Here is an 18450-nt window from a genome sequence, read left to right as displayed (position 1 = left end):
GGAAGCCGGGCGATAAATTAAATAGATGGCTTGATAAAAAGCTTGCTGTGCAGAATTCTTCACGCTGGATTTTTTGAAAAATCACGCTGCCATAGCTCATAACAGGCGATCTGTTCCCTGGGTGATTTATGAAATCAATTTGTCTTGTTATCAGCAGCCTGGGTTTGTCAGATAAGATCAGACTTTCAACTTGTAGAGTAAAGGGAGACAAGTGATGGTGTGCATGCATGTGCGCACGTGTGTGTGTGTGTGTGTGTGTGTGTTCACCTAATAGACATGTTGAAAACAACAATCAGTTATTCTCAGCATTCATGCCATTGCATCACAGAGTGAATCATTGGGACACTGACGCATCAAGTGTTGATTAAATTTGGAAATGGAGTGAAAGGATTTTCCAAACAGTCGTGTGTGAGACTCTGTAGGTTTCTCCTGTGTTTTGTGTGCTTTAATGGCATATTCATGTCAGCTGTCACCGGAGAAACTGCACTGATGCACTCAACATCCCAACACCACCCCACTGCTTGTGTCCCCCGCGATCTGTCTCAAGCCTTTACTCACGTGTGGAGTGGGGAGGCCTGCAAACACCCCCTAACCAGACCATGCTCCCATGCTGCTCACACGCACACATGCAGTGTACTGCTCTGGGAGCAGAAATAGAAATATAGTTTGTGTGTGTGCAAACATGAGATTCCTCACAGCTCCCTTTCTTTTGTCTCAGTCGAGCAGAACCCTCCAAATGTCATTCAAGACTGTGCTCCATGTGCTTGGCAGCAGAGCATGGAGTGCAATTGGCCCAGTCAGCCTAATGTGCTTTAGACCTTCTCTTCAAGCTTTCCCCGGAGAAGCCGGGGGAAATGCTGTTTTGACATTGCTATCTGTCTAGTTTGGGAAAAGAATGATATGGAAAAGAATTAGGTTCCCTCCCGTGTATTCCGGTTCGGGAACAGATAAGCAGTTTGTTTTGCCAAAGACGTCAAAGCGGGGAATCAAAAGTGACAGCAGAAGGGATGAGATATTTCAAGATATGTCTTGATGGATGCAGGTTAATCTTAAGCCTGCCAGATGTGTCAAGGATTTGCGAACACCTCATGGAGTAAATCCCACTGTGCTGCTCTCTCATTCTGTACCCCCTCTTCCCCTTTCTGTCCGTCTCCGCAGTGAAGTTTGAGGATTGCCAGCGCAGCAGAGAGGTGGGCTTTGTCAGCAATGACCCCAACTTCAGCGTGAGGCCTGATGGGACGGTGTATGCCGAGCAGGAGGTGGCCAACCTGTCAGAGCCCGTCCAGTTCATGGTGACGGCCCGGGGGCTCCGTGACCTACACATCTGGGAGACCACCGTTAAACTAGCCCTGGCTGGACATCCTCATCCTTCAGCTCTGACAAAGGTAACGAGGGTGGACGAATTCAGGAGAACAAAAACATATGATGGGACTGCTGGATTTGTTTCCTCATGATCAGGGCTGCCTAAAGTGGGGCCCAGTATGAAGCACTGCTTATGCTGTTTTAACTTCATATGAGGTAAAAATGCTCTTTAAATATGTAGGATCCCTAATGCTGAACTATTTTTGCTAATCTGAGCAACACTCAATTAAGGAAACTTGAGGAACTCCTAGTTCCATGTTGCATCTTACCAGTACAAAACGTTAAATACAACAGTGCAACCGTTAAGTTTCAGATTTGGCCACCCAAGGGAAAAAGTTTTTGGCAGCTCTGCTCATAATTAAACAGCCAATTTAATCAACTATCAAATTATACATTTGATAAACTGGTGTTTATCACTATGCTTCCTTCTGTCTGCTTGACCGTTGCTGTAAACTTGCAGGCTGTTTTCCTGTCTGACCCTAACTTGTCCTCTGTCCAAAGACACTCTGCACAGGTGGAAGCTGTTGAGGTTAACCTTTTTGTACTGCTACATCTGTTGTTTGGTTGTTTTACTGTTGGGCTCTGACAGCCACTTCCTTTTTAATTCATTAGCAAAGATCAATGTAGGAAACATTCAGGTAGCAGGCTTCTCAATTTAAACTCCATTTTTAACTTTTAGCCCGTAAACATCGCAAATTAAGCTGTAGCTAACTGATATTAATTCCATCAGGGATTTAATAAAACAGTTGGTGTCTGGTTCATGTGCTCTCTGCTCAGGGATGGAACACATCACTGTGTAACACCACTCAGCACCACTGAGAGTGTCACTCTCTTGATCACGTCACATCAATTTGAGGAGACGTTTATGCTTATCATATCAGTATTAAAATCTTATGAACTAAATAATTATGCAATGGGATCCCAAGGATCCGGATGAAGTGAAATATAAGGCGTAGAAGTGAGTGGATATTTCAATGTGTCACATGCATTAAATTCACATTTCAAACAGTGTCTTCTATTATCTTCCAGTTTCTCTCCATCTCATTTTCACATTGTAGCAACAGGTTGTGAAAATTAATTTGTCTGCACTCGAAAAGACGTCTTGCCTAATCAGCGAGCAAGCAGCGATTCCAGATCTTTATTTATGTCATTTTCAAGTGTAGTTACGTGCAAGTGTTGACAGCTAAATTTGTATGTTTGATAAGAGGATTTGAAACTGGATTTGGATTCCATAAAATGCTATTAAACCCTAATCCTAAATTGTTTTTTTGTTGCAGGAAGTGCAAAGCACCGTCCTGGTAAAGGAATGAATCAGTTAAGACAGATGATCGCTTTCATAAACAACTAAAATATGAACAGGATGAAACGCAGTGAAGCATACTTCTAATGATCTGAACCGTCCTTTAACATTTACAGTAAGAACACGTTTCCCCGTGTCTCTCTGTTCCTGCATGTACACGCTCTTGCACACCATGTCCACGCTTTTTATGTTTCCAGCTGTCACTAAGAGTTTATAATGGTGCATGCACGGCAGTTAAGATGCAGTGCTTCTGTGTGTGTGACAAGTAGAGACATGGCCCGATTTGCTACCAAGGCTCTATTAACTAGCAGAGACCGGAAAACTACACAGGGCCAAATGTATAGCCAGTGTTACTGACTTCCACTACCAGGCTGCACTTTGTTGAACGGCAAACCCATTATCATTTTTCCTGCACTACTTGTTGAACGCCACTGGGCTTAATGTTCAGTCATGTTTCTAATCATGACAAAAAGCCCAAGACTCATGTAGCTAAAGCAATTGCAGAGTGGGGATTAAAATTCTGCCCACTCCTGGCACTGCAATAATGGAGACTGGGAAATAATTGACATTGATTGAGCTAATGTTCCACTCTAGCGGAGTCTGCAAGGACCAGGTGATGTAGTTTCAGCGTATAATTATGTTCCCCACATCGTGGAGCTAGAGAAAGATTCAATAATTGTACAAGAAATAAATGTGTTTCCTCTAATCGCATGGAAATTTGAAAACCAGCTTTAATACGTATAGTCAAGTATGCACTTTTTTTTTTTTGCCAGCACAGTGTTTACATGTGTTTTTGTCACTTCAGATGAAATAAATAGGTGCTGGTGCTACAGGTAGAATTCAGTTCCAATCTCCTGGAAAACCCTGAGGAGTGTAGTCATTAAAATACAGAATGTGCTCCAGGTTAATGTGAGGGAGGAACATGGGTGAAGGAATACCTATTTAAGGAACCAAAAATATCAGAAACACTTTGGTTGAGGGCTCATTTTATTAATTTATTTGACTTGTTGCTTGTTACATACTGTATAGTCATGCATAGATAAACATAGACAATTTATTTATTTATTTCAATCAGCGTGTGGATGCTAGCTCGGGGGTTGTTGTCTCACAAAGCGAGGGGGACCTTGAAAACTGTAACACAGATAGCGGAAGGGGAGGAGAATGCCTTTGAAATAGTCAAATGGTGACAGACTCACACCGACAGCCTACTTCCTGTGAGTCAGACCACATTCTGCACCATCCAATACTGCCGTTCCCCATGGACCCACACAAACAGCATAGGATATAAGGATTTGAGTGAAACACTGAGTGACAACCTCCACAGGGCTGAAAAATCACCCTTTTAAACAGTTTGTCCTCACTGACATCTACTATTTATGACTTGAGTGGGAGGGGTGACATTTATGAGCGATCATAGTTTTACTGTAGACTTATTCTGTCCGGCTCATCTTTTGGTCACATTTTGTACACTCCAAAATTGAATCCATTAAACTGCCACTATCCCTATATTTGGCATGGAGCAGGGTGAAAATCAGTCCATGTAGAGCAGCAGAGTCTGGTCTGAATCTGTGACCTGCTGTAGTGTCAAACAGCCCTGAAGACAAGGCTCAGACTCTGTGGGCGAGGTCACATTGTTCAATCTCCCTGGGCTTCCTGTTCCCTGCTGCCTTCCCCATCTTTTTTTTATTATTATTATTATTACTTTTTATGTTTAAAAAAGAGGAAAACACTGACAGTCAATAATTAGAACATTATTACACCCGAAACCGACAAACAAGATGCTTAAAGTTTAATGCTAACATTAGCATGCTAACTAGTCCACAATGGCTACGCTAAGTTCAGCAGGTGTAATGTTAGCCATCTTAATTTAACATGATAGCATGCGAACGTCATTAGTTTTGCATTTAGTTTGTCACACAGTAATTATTGGACGAACTGAATAATAGACCAGATGATGGTGTCAGATGAAAAGTCGCCAACCTGATTGTCTGTACCAAATTTCATAAAAGTCAGGTCATCATGATATAAACACCTTACGAGCACATGTGAACATGTGTGTCAGGTGTTTCTCAGGTGCATAATGACAAACAGCTGTGGAGTGCCCCATCCTCTCTAATCGAGATGCTGTAAAGTTCCCCTAAATGAGCTTTGAGTTTGGACGCTTTTGCAGTTAGAGGTACCCACTAAATGTAACAGCAGCAGCAGCAGCAGTGAGATAGATTGCTGAACTGTCCCGTATTTGCTCTCCTTTGATGTATAACGTTGTAAACGAGAGAAGTCAGTAAGTCATTTAACAGCAGTGTGCTGTGTGCAGTTTAGTGCAATGACTCCACAGGATTTCTGGGAATTGAAGTTAAAAGATATCAGTGTTATCAGTGCAGTGCAGTATTTTTGAACTCTGTGGGCCATTTCCCTTTTCCAGTTTGGTAAACACACACGGAGGTGAGTAGTTGTAATCTCTTTTTTCTGTAAGTCAATAGTTATTTTAGAAAAGAGGAAATCATAATCCCATCACCTAACCGCAACCTCTCACTCCATAATCAACACGGTAACGGCAGAGGGGGATACAAACAGCTCAGGATATCCTCTTTTTCCCAATGGTGATTAAAAGACAGACAGCTCAAATACCACCTCATTTTGTTCACTGGCTTTGTGTAGACACAGATAATGCGCAGAGAGAGATGCTGCAGTTAATTGCATGCTTGCTTCGCCTCTTCTCAGATGACTTGGTTTCAACACAGAACGTACTGGGTTTTTCTTCTCTTGCTATGCTTGCTTTGTTGTATAGCACCAGTGAGAGTGCATTGATTTGCTTTTGATAACTGGTTTAGTTTCTCACTGTGCTGCTTTAGTAGCATAAATTAACATGCTTGGAATATGCTCCACGATCGACCAGCTCATTTTGGTATTTAATTTTCCGGTGCACATTGCCACAGCAATTGAAGTGTAGAGCATCTTTGGCCTGAGGGCCCTTTCCGCTGTGTTTATGTACTCAGGCTATCGCACCTCACACAGGTAGGGCCTCTCGCTGAGTGCTCTCCAAGTTGTACTGATTTCATGGCACGTTGGTTTGCCTTCTCCACCAGCTTAGAGCCCATCAGTTATGCACCACTGGATCTGGAGTCGACTGGTTGCCGGAGCGGGTTTTAGTGCTCACTTGATTTGCATTTTTACCGTACTCTCCCCAGACAGCCTCACCTGTTCAAGGTAGATTACAGTGAAGGCCGGCAGCTGGGTGGAACGTAGGACCCTGGGGGTCTGCCGGTCATTGAAAAGCAACACCAGCAGGGTTGGATGGCTGTGCATTTGCTGTGTCCTTTAACTTTGTGATTATAGCCTGATTATGTTGACAATCCACCCTGGAAAGCTGCAAGCCTCAACAGGCAAATAGCAGCTATGAGAATTTTAATGCTTTTTTTATACAAAGCTAGATTTAAATGTTATTTTTGTTCTCTTTAGTTTTTGAGAGAAGATCTCAAGGGACAGCAGTCTCCTTACTGAAGACTAGCACTCTGATCTCTCTTTTTTTTTTTTTTTTTATCATAGTGAGCCAGCAAAGGGAACAGCAGCACTAAAGACATAAAAAATAACATCAAAAGACCTGAATCAAATGTTCTCAGAGCCACACTGAACACAGAATGGGCAATGAGCGCACACTCTTATTGTATTGTTCTGCCTGTTTGTCAGACTGATAACCTCCAGATGTCAGCTCCAGGGCTCGGGCGCTGCAGGCCTAAAGAATGCCCAGGCAATGTGCAGGCTGCCTGGGAGCAGAGAGCTGCCAGCTGGCCCTGGCTGCCTCTGGGTTTCAGGGACACACAAACTGACTCCCTGTCATGTGTTCGTGCATACATACACAGACACACACACACACACGCTCTGGGACAAACGCACCCACACATATGTTCATGCATCATTTTTACACATTTGTACGTGTGCACACATGCTTGCATCAAGGCCAGCACACATGATTCCCCACATGTGCATGACTGAACACACCATACATGCACATACTGTATTCATACACACACACTAAGACAGAAAGAAAATAGTCGCCAAACCCTAATAAGCACCTAGTTTTCTGGCGGCCTATTGAGAGCTTGTTCCAGTTTTTCTTTCTTTCCTTTGTAACTCTGGTATTGTCACAATGCCAACAGCCTGTCATCTGCCATGCTGTTTGAAAATGACAGCCACATGCAGCCACAGCGCTGATATCATCCACAAGCAGCCTTACAATAAAGGACCTCTCCCTTTCATTGTCTCTGTCCATGTCTGTCTCTCTGACTGACCGTCTCTTGTCTTCATTTTTTTTTTTTTCTCATTTGGCAACATTTCCAAAGGAACGTTGGAGCCTGACCAATTGGATGCTTCAACCTCGTTATCATCAGGCCTGATGGGCTGCCTTCGTCAGCAGACTGATTGCCGTATCGTGCAGCTATTCGTTCATTGTGTTTTTCTGCCGATAGCCGGGAAGGGAGATAAGGACTTTATCATGGTAGCAGCACACTGACTGAGCATAGATGAAGAGGAGCAGTGCCGTGGTATCATATATGTTGTAACTGTACGTATAGACAGTCCTGATGATTTGTCTTCTGCCAGGGAGCGAGTGCTGTTTATCCTCTGTGCCGTGTTTGTTTATTTTACATACTTGTTTGCTTTCTCTTGTTTTTGTTTGATTCAAATGAGCATCTGCAAATATACACACAGCCACAGAAACACACGCACACACATTCGCAGACTAATTCCACCTGCCGCCCGTGGAGCGAGCTGGCAGCACCCTGCCTCCCCGTGCCAGTTGGTACCTGTGAGTGTTTTGCATGAGTGGCGCTGGAACGAAAGTCATCTTATCTGGGAAACACATCTGGTCCCCTCGTTCCTCTCGCTGTCCTCTAACCATCCATCCGGTCGCCCCGGCCCCTCTATGTCAGCCTCCCGCCCGGCTCCACACTTGGCTGTCCAGAGGTCTGCTCCGAAATTGCAGTCCAATCCTCTGAGCTGTGAACGTGTGAAGTCAAAACAAAAGGTGAAAAATATACACAGTGTTTGCACAGGTGTGGTTTACAGTCTGCAGAGCAGGTGTATATTGATAGGACGGACGGCCGGCCTTTGTTTGCCGTGGCAATGTGTCCGTGGCTGCTCGTGTGCACATGTACGTCGTGGCCTGTATGGCTGCGTTGTGTGTGTTCCAGGTGGGATGAGCTGGAGGATTTCCACTGTGCTTCAGGTGACAGCGGCATGCTGCCAGGCAGTGTGTGTGTGTGTGTGTACGCGGGGCGCAGAGACAACAATAGGATTAGGTGGATTACAGCAATACAACCATCTTACACAGGAGGACACCATAGAGGATCGGGAAAAAAACACTCAGTCTTTTACACATCCTTCTAACCCTTATTTCACCAGGCAACATGAGTAAGAATGCAATCTCCCTGCTGCAGCTATAGCTGGAGGGCTTGTACACACACCCATACATTCCTACATATGAGCTGACCATAATACTGTGGTCCTGTATGGAGCTCAAAGTCACTTTCAGAAATAAAAAGCAGCACAGACATCCAGATTCTGGGCTGAGGAATACTTGAGTAATCCAGAGGGTCTACACACTGTGTTTTTAACATTTGTTAGAAAAGAATATCGCACCAACTGTGTGTGACATTTTGAGTGGCTCGTCTTCTAAGTGATTGCTGCGTGGACGAAACTGCGGGGCGGTCTCCCGTTTGTCCCCTCTGCTCCCCTTGTTATTACGCTGGTATTTCATCAATGCCCGTTTTATCTGATGATAGGCTTCCGTCTGGGCAAAGTGTCACACTGTCTTCTGTCTTCAGCAGGGACAGAGAGGACAGGGACGGGTGGGAATAATGTTGTCTACCTGAAAAATCTGTGTAGGGATGCAGAGAAAGCACCGCATCTCAGTGGACAAAACCTAGCCATGTAGCCTGGGGGATGTCTGGCTTTCTGAGAAGCCGAGGGCTCAGGCAGGCTAAGTGTGTCTTGCCAAGGGCCTCATGAAATGTGATGTAGCAGCATTCAGAAAAAAATGTTTATTTATATTTTCTTGTGTTTGCCTCTCTGTCACTCTCCCAAAATGGGTTTATTGTTCTCATGACACCCAGTATTTTAGTTTCAATTTTAGCAGAGGGGAAAACTTGTCATTTTACGGCACTTTATAGATTCATCTTCCAACCTGTCGTGGCAGAATAGCATTCTTCAAATGATAACGTGCGCAAGTTATTCAATCTGAGATGTGGCATGATACAGTATGATGTGTTTTTCTTTTCAGGTTGGCATTGAAGAAATGCTGTCAAGAGTCTGGGACTCCCAGCCCAGAGTTATCAAGTTTTCTCGAAAACATCAGAGGAGCTCCTCTGCCAATGGGCTGAGGCGACAAAAGAGAGACTGGGTCATCCCGCCTATCAATGTGCCTGAAAACTCCAGAGGACCCTTTCCTCACATGCTTGTCAGAGTGAGTGACAGTTTATATAATTTCAGCAAGTACCGCACATCTTTTCCTGATGCAGAATGTCTTTGGTGCGCAGCAGAACCTTTATATAACTTGTTTTGCAGAGAAAAGCTAAGATTCCAAGGAAAACTAGGTGGCCAACCCCTATTTTTTCCTAAGTACTTACTCAGGCCAGGCAATAGATAAGAGTGGGGAATATACAGTAATATCTCTTACAATCACCATGAGGCCAACAGACTCAACGTTCTGGTATTTTCTATCAAGCACACCCAGCAGGCTTAAAGCACTGCTTTTGTCTGCGATTTAAGTCATGATGCCAGATGATTTGTCTGCTGCGCCTCTGGGCACCACAGACAGGTAGACAAAAAACAACCAAAAAAAAAATCTTGCTTGGAAAGCACACAGATACGCACTTCTTTCTTGGTCCCAGAAGAATAGATCTGAGGATTGCTCAGGAGTATTCTCTCTCAGTGGCGTTTCTCAATCCTGTTAATATAGCTGGTGGACTAGTTTTCACATCACACTACATCTGTTTGTAGATTACAGCACATCTAAACTGATGGGTGATCACGACACTCAAAGCGTTGTGTGTGTGTTTGTGGAGTTCAAAAAACCCCCGAAATGACATTGATGTTTGTTCAAGGAATGCTTTGGAAAGCAGGCAATTTGATCAAGTTGGATTTTTGCAACAAACGAAGCAGGTTAACATCACTTTCATGAATTAGTTACGACGGATGCTTAATTTCAGGTTTTCATTATGTAATGCCTTGCAGTAATAAAGCTGCATACAAAAGTGCATATGTAAAGTTGCAGATTAAATACTGAGCAGGCAAAGGATGAAAATACTGCCAATCCCCTGCTCGCTTAAATGACTCGGTCTGGGTTTTTAGTATTGCAATATAAAGAGACTACAGAGTTACATGATGTGTGTCTTTACTGCTCACCCAGCAGAGGACAGATAAAATAATTCTGTTGATTCGTGACTAAAACAAATATTAACTATGCATATATCACCTTTTCCGTCAGATGTGTAAAGCAGTGAATTTACATGATTCTCTTTAATTAATTTGTTTGCTTTTTGTGGAATTTCAGTAAAGTACAACTCAGTAGACATAGATTGACACGCCCTCGACTTTGACTGCTCCGTCAGACATGCTGTTAAACCAAACAGCACCAGAGCTGCCATGCTGATGCACGGAAGCACAGTTTCCAGCACACAGTCATCGTCATTAAACAGTGATTTAGCTTCTAGCGTTCAAACAGATTTTTCCCTCTGAATTTTGCAATAAATTATAAAATTACAGGCATGCAGAAAATATCAAGCAAGGGAAATTGTCAAAGCAGACTGAACAAAAAGAATAATGCAACTGACCCCACAATACTCATTCATATTTCGCATTTGATGGCTATAGAATATACTGCAAAAAAAAAAAAAAGATAATTAATTCTTACTGAAATTGATGTACAACCTAAAAGAATACCATTGTATATTGAATTTCTTCTCATTTTTTCATTTCCATTTTTACACCATGTTATACAGGACTGCCTCTGGCAAAACGACTGGTCTGAGGTATGCATTAAGGGTGCACATTCTCCTTTTATCAAGAACAGTTGATAACGGTAACCATGGTTTTTGTGCCAATGCTTCATTTATACACCTGACAGCAGAATGCAAAAGCATTCAGCTTTGTCCCGCACCTCAACTGCAGAATGTGAAAGTCTACAGTCCCCACCACCAGTATAAAGTTGAAGTGAACATGTCACCAGTTCTTAAATACAACCAGTGCAAAACAGTTAATATTAAAAATAAAGGAAATCAAAAGCAATTTCCCATGGAGGCATCACGCTCTCAGCTCTGTGCTGCTACTCTAAACTCTCCTCACTCGATGCCTCTTATCAGACACCCAGACAGACATGCAGCTTTCTGCTGGCATTTCTCACACACACACACAAAGTCCCTTACGCCCATTTGTACAGCGAAGCTTACACTCCCGGATTACGGAAATCGCCTTTCACCAATGTGTCGGCAAGAGGGCAGATTTTCCACCAAAGCATGGGAGCACTCGCCCTCACACAAAAACACACACAGCAGGGCCGTGGAGTGTCAGGGGAGGCACCAAATTGTGCTGCCCTGCTGGAGACTTGGACCCTCTTTTATCCCCTTTTCACATGTCTGGTGTTAGATGGTTGGATTAAACCTCAAGGGCTATCTTTGTACGCGTAGCCATGCGAGTGTTGAGGCTGGGTTAGCCTGAGTGTGATTGCATGTGCAGTGTGTGTGTGTGAGTGAGTGAGAGGGAACATCTTCCAGCTTGCATATACTGTATGTGAACACCGTATAGGTGAGTCTCAGCCCTCTGCCACAGCTGAAAGCAGAGCACCGTGGGGGATGTGACTCATGCTGTCCATTGCTCTCTGAGCTCACTTGTCCCTTGGTCTCTCTCTGCAACACAACTCTCCATTCTGACAGGCAGCCGGGGAGAGGAACTGTGGGGAATTTGTGCTTTATCTTGCCAGTCTCAGAAGTGGCCAGGAACAACCTTTAAAGTATATGCACTTGATTTCAGGACAGCCCAGCTCTCCTGGGCTCTGGGAACTCTTTGAGCTTTTGTCACCTGTGTTTCTACACTCTGGCCTTCACGATGTTCACAAAGACCAATTAACCTTTGGAATGTAATTACAGCAAGCATCAAATGATGCAAATGACATGCCCATAGAGGTGTGTGGTATCCTCTTTTCGTTCAGTGAGAGTAGAGAAAAACTTATGACAGGCCACAATGAATCTGGACGCTGTGTAAAACGTAAAGAAAACAGAATGCAGTCATTTGCAAACTATTGTTTTATGAAGTGCTCCTGAGCTCGTGTAGTAATTTTCTTTATGCAATCATGTGTTCACAAAGTGGTGAACCTCGCTCCATCCTCGCTTGTGAACCACTGAGACTTTCCAGGATGCTCCTATCAATCATGATACTATCACCTGTTACCAATCAACCTGTTCACCTGTGGAATGATCCAAACAGGTGTGATTGGAGCATTCCACAACTCTCCCAGTCTTTAGTTGCTCCTGTCCCAACTTCTTTGAAATGTGTTGCTGCATCAAATTCAGAATAAGAAGATATTTATAAAAATCAGTAAAGCTGATAAGATAAAACTTCAAATATATTGTCTTTGTACTGTTTTCAATTGAATATAAGTTAAAATGATTAGCAAATGACACATTCTGTTTTATTTATGTTTTACTTGGTACCAACTTTTTTGGAATCAGGGTTATATAAATCAAAGTCCTGCAGATTAAATTGTGGATGAATATTCATATGATCATAAAGCTTCTTCCTTCATTGTCATTAGATTCTATTCATGGTGCTATTACAGCTCAGTGAGTTCTGACGCTGCCACCACCATCATTACAGCCCTCTAGCTCAGAAGGCAGTGTTCTGGTTCAGCTTCTGAAAGCGACTTTCGCTTTCTCGAAACAAAGAGAAATGCTCTCTCACACACACACATGCACACACACACACAGGCAACACACACCAGCAGTGCACAAGAGCACCATTCCGCTGGCCATTTTCACCTTGACATGTGCAATTCAGTCTTGAAGAGCCGCAAATGGTGCAGCTTTGATGCCATTGATTTACCATTGTGCTCAAATGGAATATGCTTCCGAGCCCTCGCTGTCAAATTATTTGACATGACGGATATAAGTGCAGTGGAAATGGAGAAGTTGAAAAACAGCTTGAGTTAAATGGTTACTGAGGTAGATGGGAAGAAATACTCCTTTTCAGAAACTGAAAAGCAGTGCGGGTGGGAGATGGATATGGGAGAAGGGGGGACGGGTAGAGATTGGGGGAAAAAAAGAAAAGAAAAAATAGAAAGTCTTTGGAGAGTGCTGTAAATCTGTGCGGTGAGGGAGGCCAACATTAGTTTCAGGCCATTTGTGGCATTCTCATCTCAACCGTCTCCTGCAGCACCTACATTCAGGCCAATGAGGCAAAACTGATGGAAAGCAGTCTGAACATGGGAGAGAAGAGACCCTCCTTCATTTAACCAGGCCTCAAACGCTGGCTGCCTCTCTGACCTACGGTTAGGACAAGGAAACGTACAATAGGAGCTGGAAATAACTGAGCATGTTGTGGACGGTTGTTTTGATATTATGTGAGTCCACAGGCGAATCTAAAGAGAAATGTCTGTGTTTTCCTTTTGCTCTCTGCATGCATCCCCTTTCTAAATGAATCTGTAATGATATCTATGATATCGTCTTTATCATACATTTACATTCTTGTAGAAGAATGGAGGTATTAAGGTGAATAGGTGAAGCAGCATATCAGAGTGCTTCTCAGTATGATTTGGTTTACCTCAATATTTGAAATAGCCCATTATGGAAGTGCTCATGGGTAATATAATACTGTATGGTGTAGTGCTGAATGTGTCATACTCAGAATGACTGCAGGCTCCTCATTTAGAGGGATTTTTATCAAAAGCAAACAGAAGCACACAAACAAAAACAAATGGTTAAGTTCGCCCACCACTCAAGTTAACTTTCCACCCTTTGGCACAAGAAAACTTGGCACTTACTTTAGAAACAGAAGGAATATGTTGCTTTTTGTTGGTTTTCTAATTTGGTTTACTGTGCCAAGCAGCTAAAATAAATGTGATGTGTGTGTTTGTGTGTGTGTGTTTGTGTGGGAGCAAGTTAGCTCAATGGCATTGTAATGTCTGTACTGCTGTTTGCTCAGTCCCCAAAATGAAAACACTGTGCTTTATTTACAACCTCATATTGCACAGTGTATTTCATTACAACTCGTAATGAGCTCGTAATATGCTTTTTGGATCCGCTTGCTTTGTTTGCACTTTTATTGCAGCTCATGTGCATTGAAATACATTGTGTCTATTGTGTCTCGTTTGTGTGTGTGGATGTGCGTGTGTACATGTATGCGATGCGTGTTTCCACCAACATGGGTGCATGAGGTAGTCGGTGAAAAAAAAACATTATTCAAGAACAAATTTATCTAAATTTAACACTTAACAGGATTCTTCACGCAAAGAAATTGTTTTCACATCAATTACTTATTCCACAGCCCAGTTTCTAGATGGAAAGCACTTGTACTCTCACTCCATCACTTCTCAAAGAGGCAGCGAGAGATGCTGCAGGACAAACAACAGCAAAATAAGCTTCCACTCAATCCAGCACCCCAAGCACGTTGCTTTTTTTTTTTTTATATAAAACTGCATAATGAACTACTTCCTCAAAATTGTCTCATGTCTTGTACCACCTAATTGACCCTTTGCTCCGAACACCAACCGTCCAATCATAGCTTGATAAGTGTAACAAGGCACCGGCAGGCCGGTCAAGCTGGACACGTCTCTACATGTTCATGTGGTATGGATGAGGATGTAAGAGAAATGGCATCTCAAGAATCTGGACCTAGAACACAGTGCAAATGTGTGAGGAATGGATTAAACTTTGTCTTCATTTAACATAAGCTGCAAATGTTAGCATGTCCGGCTTACAACCTGCAGTAGTAACCGAGTTTTACATCCAAAGGCAATGGGCACGTTTAGATACATACCTGCTCAGGGCCGACACATTCACTGTTTGTGATCTGTGAGCCAGGATGCAGCTATATCAGAATTTACAATAATGAAACCAGTCCCGCTCTTTGTTCACACTCCAGCAACTCCAGCTAAACTTGCATTAGATAACATTATGTTTCTCACTCTTGTCAAAATCAATCACCTGGATTTTTATTTGTAATACCATACTATGGAGCCAACTGGCTCTACACTGAAATACACAAACACTGCTTCTCCATTGTATATATTACATGGATCAGAGCTTAGCATCAGTCTGCATCTGCATTATATCACGCAGCCATCAAGTCTCATTTCAGACCCTTTTACAGGGTTCTTGTTTAAAAATGTGTCACATGGAGATGGACTTCTCAGTTGACTCATGGAGTTTAAGCATTAGCATTAGCTTACATTAGCTACATCTGCTAGACTGCAAGACTCGTCATTTTAGGCAAAATCCATGATCGTCTGCTAGAAATGAGAAGCGTGCTTTTGTTCATCACTGTAGACTCCACATGTGCAGTGTGAGAATGGGAAGCTCGACAGGTGTGGCATTGCATTTTGCCGATTTTCTAGAAATCTGGTTAAAATTTGCGATAAATTTGGATGGAAACGCTGCCAGTAACTAAGGAGGGCGGGCCTTAATGAACGGTCAGTTGATTGGCAGGGAGTAGAAAGTCATTCACTGCCTACTCTGAGTTTCAGGTGCTGGGTAACCCAGCCTTTTAAATCCATTTTCTCTGCCATCATCTCTAACTTTAAGCAGCGCATTGAACATGACAGCATGATGTGACTGTTAGCACTTGTTATAAGGAAAGTGCTAACATGGGTTGCTGGCTTATCACAGGACTTTAACCTCACTGAGGGAAAATCTCAAATGTGGATGTTTTGGCATTGATATCAGAAATTACAAGATGTCTGAGTGTTCTGTCAAATGTTAACAGTGTGAAAATCTCAAAACATGAAGCGGGTGACTCCAAAGTGTGAGGTTTAATTGGGTTTAAGCTCTTTCAGCAGTGCAGTGCTTCGATCTTGTGGTGCTGCAGTTTCAGTAGTCTTCACTGCAGTTTCAGAGAGCTGCTTCTTCAGTTGCATCAGCATCACATTATCTGTCCAGATGAGCATCAAACCACAAACACAGTATTTAATATGTAAAGGCGAGGCCACAGGCTGCTCTGTGTCTTCATGACCGTATGAACAAAGTCATTTTCACTTGCTGTTGACAGCATCACTTAATTAACCAGAACCATCAAAATGACTATAATAATAGTTCAGTGTCTAATTGCTTATAACATAGCAGCAATAGTTCAATCGATAGATTGAATGGTTGATGGTTCGTCAGTTGCTCTGCTTCATTTTCCATGTCTCTGTGCAGCGACTGTCTCTGATAGAAATTCGCAGTGAGTTTGGCTTTCAGCTTCAAGGAGCAGGCAGAGTTTGTTGACATGTCTTGTCCTGGTTTAAATCAGGACACCTCTCGCTCCCTTTTCTCCCGACACGATCCTCAGAGTGCGCCTCAGAATCCAGAAGTTTTGCGTCGCTGAATCATCCGCAGTAACAGCAAGGTCTCCAGGAGTAAAGTTCCCTTTAATCTTCTTCCACATGTTTTACTCTGTTGTGGTGGTGGAGCACTGTCTCCTACAGGGGAGTACTGTCAGATACTAAACGTGACTCCATCTCCTTCGATGCAGCTTTCAGCTCTAGCAGATGATGCCTTTTGTTCATCACTGCTGTGATTTTGACTCCAACTTGATGCAAGTCTAGAAATCTCTGTCATGACATATAATGTAGTGTTTATGAATTTTACAGATGAGCTTTCTTCTCAGTGTTTGAACATGAAAATCACAGTATTGCACAGCAAGTCCATCATGTCACTGTACTGCTCCCATACTGTACTGTACTGTAGTTTATATGAACAGTACAATCAAATGTGCACAGTCTAATCACACATTTAAAATGTATAGCTTTGTTTCCTTAATTTCAAACAGAGCTGCTAAAATATTTACATTAACAGAGGAAAAAAATTAGAAAAAAAAAATTGCCAGTTTGAGAAACCCACAGAGGATCATAACTCAGATCTCCAGAGCGTTTTAGCATTTTTAGCTCATCATTTTAGTTTTACGGCCCAGTTTGGGCAAGGTTTTTTATCAACTTTGTTTCCAGCAGCTCTTTTCAGTAAAAAAAGCTCTAAAAACCCAGCGTGCAGTACCTGCCCCAGCACCGAAAAGCTGACAGACAGTTTATTGACTAGCTGGTGAACATAGTGGAGCATTTAACAGCTGAAAAGCCAGATAAATCTCTCAGGAGTTGGTCGAGACCAAACAGAGCTAAAAGGAGAGTGAATATTGGCCCTACACTTCCATCCAAAACACCTGATATATTGATGTTTTTCCTTTTTCCTTCAGTAAAGGTATTTTAACAACCAGAGATGAGAAACAGTATAATTCAGACTCCATATGTATTATTTACATTTGAAGTAGTCTTGGCCCCCACAGGAGAATCACTGTGATGATTAAAACGTCCATTTAGTCGATGTCAGCGATGTCAGCTAACCTTCTATTTTGAAATTTTAAGAATAGCTTTGCTAAAGCAACACACATGTTAATTCCTGCTTGTTATAGGCATTATTCTGCACTTCACACTGAATCTTGAACCTGTTCCAGTTCAAATCTGCACATATTCTGATGCTAAACTTCCAATTTATTTGACCAGTACCTGGTGATTTCTTATTTTGTGTTGCTCAGAAGCATCTTTTTCTCTTCCTTTCAGTTGTCAGTCTGGTTGAGCCACAGTACAATATTTAGTTCTTCATGTACAAAAAATGACTTGTTTTTGCAAACCATTTACACAAAATAACATCTATTTGCAAAGAGGACTTCCTACAACCTAAAAACATGAAAGACAATTAAAAAAAATATAGAGTAGTCCTCTCAGCCAGCTGACTGTGCCCAATCATGTTTTTTGTGGCAGGCGAATCCAAACTTTGTTGTGTGTATTCACCAGGTGGCGAGAAACTCACCTCCAAATAAATGGTCATTTTCTTGTTGCACTGCCTGCAAGTGGCCAAAAAATATCAATCTGATTTAAAAATTAATATATTAATGAAAGATTTAAGTGACAGTAGCATTATAATCTCAGTGGATCTCAGTGGTAGAGGTGCCTTTATAATGCATGTAGGCATTTATGAGGTTGCCTGGCTAATTCTCAAAACTCTCCAACATTTAAAATCTATTTATTATCCAATTTGTTTTTGTGCCTACAATTATGGGAAAGATTTGCAAAAGGCTTTTAAAATCAATAAAAGTCACAAATGCTGCAAAGCTGGATTTATCTTAATTTGGTTGGCTCAGAAAATATATTCAGATATTATACGCTCATAATTTAAGGTACCAGGTGTAATATAGAAATTAGCCCCAGGCATTTGCTGTTAATGGATGTGTAGGCGAGAGCAGTCTTATATGCTGCACCTTGTTAGAATTTTCCCAGAAACACAAATCTCTTAGCGTAAAAAGAGTGTTTATGTCTAAACATTCGTGCACGGTGCCTTTTGTTTGCTGGTTTGTGCTCGTGTCTGTGAGGGTACCTGTGTGTCTCTGTGTATTTGTGGGTGTCTCTGTGTATTTGTGTGTGTCTCTGTGTATGGCCTGTGCATTTGAGTGCGTGTGTGTGTCTGTTTGTCATTCTCAGCATCCCCGGTCGGACAATTAGAAGGTGACAGTCCCATTAGAGCCGGCCCAGTAGTACAAAGGCTGAATGCTGTTGT

At 42.4% G+C, this 18450-nt stretch overlaps 1 pseudogene; it reads left to right on the top strand.

Moving 5' to 3' along the window:
* The window catches only part of LOC121617849, a 195450-nt pseudogene that overhangs the window by 123605 nt on the left and 53395 nt on the right, over positions 1–18450 (top strand).

The sequence above is a fragment of the Chelmon rostratus genome, chromosome 2 (assembly GCF_017976325.1).
Source record: "Chelmon rostratus isolate fCheRos1 chromosome 2, fCheRos1.pri, whole genome shotgun sequence".
Classification (NCBI taxonomy): domain Eukaryota; kingdom Metazoa; phylum Chordata; class Actinopteri; order Chaetodontiformes; family Chaetodontidae; genus Chelmon; species Chelmon rostratus.
The sequence above is the reverse complement of the archived record's forward strand: the minus strand, read 5'-3'. Positions and strand labels throughout refer to the sequence as shown.